Raw genomic sequence first — 6658 nt, 5'->3', positions numbered from 1 at the left:
TGATACAGTGTTTTGAACTCCTAAGCTACAATATTCTACAGTATGTTATTGTACAGAATACAGACATTTATAACACAATGGTGTTTATGTATCTAAACATAGAAAAGGCAGCTGGCACCAGTGGCTTACATCTGTAATCCTTACTACTTGGTGGGGGCTGAGATTGGGAGGATTGAGTCCAACCCAGGCAAATAGTTTGTGAGACGCCCCCATCTCCAAAATAACGAGCAAAATGGACTGAAGGTGTGGCTCAAGCCACAGAGCGCCTGCAGTCCCAAAGTCCTGAGTCTAAACCCTAGTTCCACCAATAAATAAATAAATAATAAACATAGAAAAGGCACTGTAAAAATACTAGGCAGTAGGGAATATTCAGCTCCATTATAGTTATAGGACCACTATTGTGTGTGCAGTCATATTGATGGAAACATTTTCATGCAGTGCATGATCCTATGTGTGTGTGTGTGTTTGTGTGCATAAAGTCCTACACAAACTACTAAGGAGCAAATGAAGAAAGTCTGATTTAATACTTATTATAAAGGTCTGCTTTAGCTTATACCACTAGAATAATTTTTTCACTTAGAATTTAGATCATATGTCATCAATCCAAGAAATGCTAGATTCTTTGACATGTAATTGTGTATATTATAACCTAGTTTATCCATATTTTCTTTTCAAAAGTTTTCATATTTTTAAGCCTTGAAATGCTTATTCATTCAAAAATTTGGCATAAGATCCTCACATTTTCTTCTTGAACTGCTTAATTTTTAACTATAATTCTTTAAAATATATGAGATTTGGTAGTGATGAATGAGATACTAAAAAGATTTTTGTGAATGTCTACTTGGTGTTTATAGTACCATTTATTGAATGATTTCCCATCTGCTAGGTTTCTTTCCAGGAGATTTTACATGGAACAAAAATGAATTCTTTTGGGTATTTGTTGAAATCATTTTATATATTTTCTGATTTAATTGATATGATGTGTTATATAGTAGTGGGTTCCCATCTATGCTGTTATGAACATGATTATTATGGTGGATTCTTTAAATTACTACTTTTTATGAGACAGGCTCTCCTACTGTAGTCCAGGCTGGCCTTGAACTCATTATGTAGCTGAGGCTTCACAATCCTCCTGCCTCAGCCTCCATAGTGCAGGAATTACAGGTGTGTATCACCACACCGAGCATTTAAATTAATGCTGAATTAAGATTTTTAATACTTGAAGATTTTCTTTAGTTTCTGTTTTAAAATAGTTTTGGTTATATTTTAGTCTTAGGGTTCTATTAATTTAATAGAAAGAAGTGGATAAGTTTTAAAGCCTTTTAATTTCTAAGTAGATTATAATACATGGAAAATTTTCATTCTGTAAAAGTTTGATGAAGTCATCTGTTTGGACTTAGCAATATTTCATAGTAACTCTTTAGTAACTTTAAAAGTATGTATGCTTTGGTTGGTTGGTTCCTGATCAACCATAAAATGTTTGGATACAAAAAGAGAGTATGAGACAGAAAATTAATTACTTTAAGCCCATACCTCAGTGATAACACTTTGGTGTAGCTCTTTCTAACCAATTTTTAAGTGACAAAAATGGCATTAAGGTATATGTATTTTTTTCTGATTTTTACCATGGTATGTACTTATCCTGTAATTTAGTTTACTTTTAAAATATGGTACATTTAAAAAAATTCATTTGGTAGACATTTAAATTTTTATTTCTTTAATGTTATAAGTAGTTCATTGTTTTCTTATGAATTCCTCTAAAATATTTTGTTTAAAAATTCTGTTCATATCCTGAATTCTATTTTACCCCAAATAACTTAAAATTTTAAGTGATTTGTTTTTTTATATTTAAAACTTTTAAACTTTATTTGTAATATTTATTTTAGTGAAAGTAATGTAAGAATTTAGATTGCTTTTTGTTCTTTTATTCAGTTGTTCAGTCAGTGAGTATTCAAACACATATTCAGTTAGGTGTTTGTAAACTAGATATGGTCTCTGCTCTCTAGTGGAATTTATAGTTTGGAATGTATAGACAGATGTAAATCTAATAACCACACCCAAAATATACAAACACAAATTGAGATAAGTGCCATAAAGGAAAGGAATTGTGAGTTCTTTGGCTGGAGGGAGCATGGTATTGTTCAAAAAACTAGAAAGAGAGCTCGAGTGGCTGGAGCAAGGACATTAAGCTGGAAATTAATGTGAGATGAGGCTGGAGAGATAGTTAAGGACTTATCATGCAGATGTATTAAAGGGTCTTAATCTTTATCTTAAGAGTAATGAGAACCATTTAAAGGTTTTAAAGCAGCATGTTTACATTATTAAATCTATATTTTGTAAAGATCATTGTGGCAGTAGGAGAAAGAGTTGGGGCAAAGAAAGTGTCTTTGTGGATTCCAGTAAGTTAATTATTACAGTAATATAGGTGAGAAATGATGTTAACCATTTCTGTAATTTACCCAAATAACATAATTTTAAATGACTCATTTTTACATTTAAAAATTTAAAACTTCATCTGTAACTTATTTTAATGAATAGTGATAACTATAACTAAATTGGTTTTGCTGGAAACAAAGATAAGTAGACAGATTCAGTAGATATTTAGGAGACAAAATGAAGGGCTGAGGATGTAGTTCTGTGGTAGAGCATTGGTTTAGCATGCATGAGACCCTAGGTTCAATTCTCATCACCCCCAACACAGCTGGTGATTGAATGAGTAGGGTGTGAGTGGGCAGAGGAAGACTGAGGAAGAGAAGAGAAGACAAGATTAAGATTTCTGCCCATTTCCCAACATCGTATGTTAAATAGTCTATCCTTCCTCTTTGGCATATGATGTTTTTCCAATTGTCTATAAATTCCTATGGCAATTATGATGCAGTTATTTGAGGTTTACAATGTAGAGAGAGAAATCTCTACTCACAACTCTTCTTTTTAAAATTATCTTTTGTTTTTACCTATTCAATATTAATTTAGGTCATAAGTTAATTTAAGAACAGTTCTTCTAATTGTTTATAGCTTTCAGTATTTTTTATATACATTCTACATACTGTTAGGATTATTCTAAGTATTTTGTTATTACAGTTGTTCTTATGCTATTCTGAATGCATGGGATTTAGTTTATTTTAATGCAGTAAGATGTCTAAATTGTGGACACTTTCAGAGAGCTACACTGATGCTACTTCAAACCTACAACTTTTGGTAATTAAAGACCAAACATTGAGCCTAAGTACCTAACAAGATTATATTTTCCATTTGATTTGAAAGTAAGATATCTGCATAAACCTAACTTGAGACTGCAGAGAAAAAAATCAAGAGAATGGATGGGTTATGAAGGAACTATGCTTATTAATGTTCAAACCAGAATGCAGGAACTGGGTAGATGTTACTTGGCACATACCTTAATGTCCCATTCTTGAACTGCCCAGTACAGTACTAAAAAGAATTGCAAAATGTAAAGAACTGCTGAGCTACTTGGTAGAAATAAAATATGAATTTCAAAAGAAATCCACAAATTTTCATTAGCATGGATCACACTTTAAGTTTCTACAGCTGACTATAGAGTGATGTGTTTGAATTTTTGAAGCATCTGCCTTGTCAACATGGCTGTACTTCAGAGCAACACTGACTGAGGTGAAAATAAACTTCGTTCACCAAGAATCCATAGTATCTCTAGGATTTTTAAGATGAATATTTACAGTACACATTACTATTCTGAAGTTTCTGGCACTGTGGCCAGACTTGCATTATTTGAGCCCTTGAATTCCGCTCCTAATGTATATTCTCTTTCATGAACTGTGGAAATCAAATCCAAGTGCCTCTTTCAGTAATGTAGACCTGGATTGGACATTGAGATGGGATTTGTTTATATGCACTCCTTGGTTTGCTTTGCTTAGTTTTTAACAGCTTAATTGAGATACAATCCATATACTGTACAACTCCACATTTAACGTGTACAATTCATTGGTTTTTAGCATATTCACAGGTATATGGAATCATCACTACAATTAATTTTAGGACATTTTCATCACCTCAGAAAGAATCCCTATACCCTTTCTTTAGCTATCCCTCTTAAGCACCCATCTTCCGGACTCCAGCTTTAAACAGCCTATATAGAATGCCCTGTTGCATTCACACAGGTCTCTTCTGTCAATTCATATGAATGGAATCATATAGCATATGGAATCTTATGATGGGCTTCTTCCACATAACATAATTTTTTTCAGGATTCATTCATGTTGCAGCATGTACCAGAATTTCATTTGTTTTTATATTGTTTGGCCAAACAATATACTATGATATGGACCTACCACATGTTGTTTATGTATTTGCCAGTGTATAGACATTTGTTTCCATCTTTTGGTGATTCTGAATAATGCTGCAATAAGCATTTGTACACACATTCTGTGTGGACCTATGTTTTCATTTCTCTTTGTTATGTACCTAAGAGTAGAATTGCTGGATCATGTGGTAACTAGATATTTAATCATTTGAGGAACTGTCAGATTATCCTCCAAAATAGCCAAACCATTTTACATTTCTAACAGTATTATATGAGGGAATCAATTTCCCTACATCTTTGCTCATACTTCTCTGATTTTTTAATTTTAGCTAGTATAGTGGTATCCCATTGTGGGTTTGATTTACATTTCTGTGGTGACTAATGTCAAGCATCTTTTTATGTTCTTATTGGACATTTGCATTTCTTCTTTGAAAAATGTCTATTCAGATTCTTTGCTCATTTTAAAATTGGGCTATTTGTTATTTTATTATTGAGTTAAGAGTTCTTTATATATTATAGATACAGATCCCTTATCAAATATGATTTGAAAATATTTTTTTCTTACTCTATAGGTAATTTTTTTCACTTTCACTTTCTTCATGATGTCCCTTGAAACACAAAAGTTTTAAATTGTGAGGAATTACGGGATTTTGTTTATTTGTGCTTTCTCACATAGTTAGGATGATAGGCGCTCAATACCATACGTACCCACTAGTTGAGTTGGCGGTCTCCCAAACTTTTTGCATGGGCTGGTCTCAAACCTTAATCCACACAATCTCAGCCTTCCAGATAGCTAGGACTTCAAGCATGAGCCACGTTGCTCTGCTCAGTTTGTTTTTGAGATGAGGTCTTGTTAACTTTTTTTGCCCAGTTTGGCCTTAAACTGTGATCCTTTCATCTCTGCCTCCTGTGCATCTGGGATTACAGACATGTACCACCATGCCTGACAGCCCCTGGTTCTTGCACAAAATTGAGTCTGCTGTAAACCAGAATTCTAACTTCCAAATTAATTGAAGAACAGTACTTGTCCTATGATTTTGCACTTTTATATGAATAAAGGTGATTAAACCATTGGACACTGATTTGTGATACTTTAAAGCTGAATATTTTTGGACAGCTAATAGACTATAATTTCATTATTATGATTTAAAATATATGTGAAGCACATGCAAATTTTCTGTTATTGTGGTTCACTACTGAAAACACGAAAACTTCTGAGATATGGCATAATCTTTACTTCCACTCTCTCATGCTAGTTTCTGTCTTACCATTAGGTGACAGGAGTAGTCATGACCCTAGGATTGTCCTTGATTTAAAGGAATCACAATGTGTGGGGGCAGTGGAAACCAATGGTGACTGGATAGTTATTATGAGAGGACTGTTAGTAAGAGAAACAAGGGTTAAGGAATGATAAAAGTAAAGCAGCAAGAATTACCAGGTAGTTGTGTGGATTGGTTTGGAGTGCACCTTGGGGCTAAAAATAGACAAAAACTACTTGAAAAGTTTGGAAGCTGTAAATAAACCGTATAGATCTGCATTGAAAGTATTAGTTAAGAAGAATTTGCTGCTTAAAAATTAAACGTCATTAGCTCTTTCTCTTACTCTCTTAGGAAATCATTTTCTGTTTTCTTGGTCTCCCATTTTCAAGTACAATGCAAATGACACAATGAATAACTCCTAGGATAGAAAATATAAGATTTCATAAGTTACCGATTTTAGATCCTAACATCTATTCTATTTCACAAAATATGTCTTGTAGCAAAAAGTTTTTCTCGATAATGGTTTAAGGAAAAAAAGTTTGTGGGTTATTAACTTTGGTAACTTGTATTTTTCTTAGTTTTTCTTAAAATTCTTTGCTCTTTCTGATAGACTTTCTCTGGGTTCAACTCTGTGGTTTCAGTTATTACCTATATGACAAAACTGTTTCCTGACTATCCACAAGTATTTCCAGCTACCTAACCAGGCATCTCTGAGAGTCATCATGCATCTCAAATTTAACTTACTCAACACCCAATTTACTTTTACTCCTTTCTGCTCTAGTTTACACTCTGTCCTATTTCTTTATCTTACTTAATGGCACCATTGTCCATCTAGAGAATCAAGCCGAATTGTCTATAATACTTGACTCCCCTGCCCTTTCTCTTACCATACATATTCATTGATTTGTCTTTAATTCTGTTTTACTTTCAAATGTATGTCCCCTCTTAAGCCCTGCTTTCATAGTTTAGCCTTCATATCTCATTTGAACAATGACACTAGTTTTCTTATTAATTCATCTTTCTCCATCCTCCTTCACCTTCTATTCTATCATTCAGTTGCCTAAGTTTCTTTGTTTTAATTGAAACTTAAAAAAGAAATATAGCTATATCAAGAGTTCAG

Source organism: Castor canadensis, chromosome 6 (assembly GCF_047511655.1).
Source record: "Castor canadensis chromosome 6, mCasCan1.hap1v2, whole genome shotgun sequence".
Taxonomy (NCBI): Eukaryota; Metazoa; Chordata; class Mammalia; order Rodentia; family Castoridae; genus Castor; species Castor canadensis.
This window is presented reverse-complemented; position numbering follows the sequence as displayed.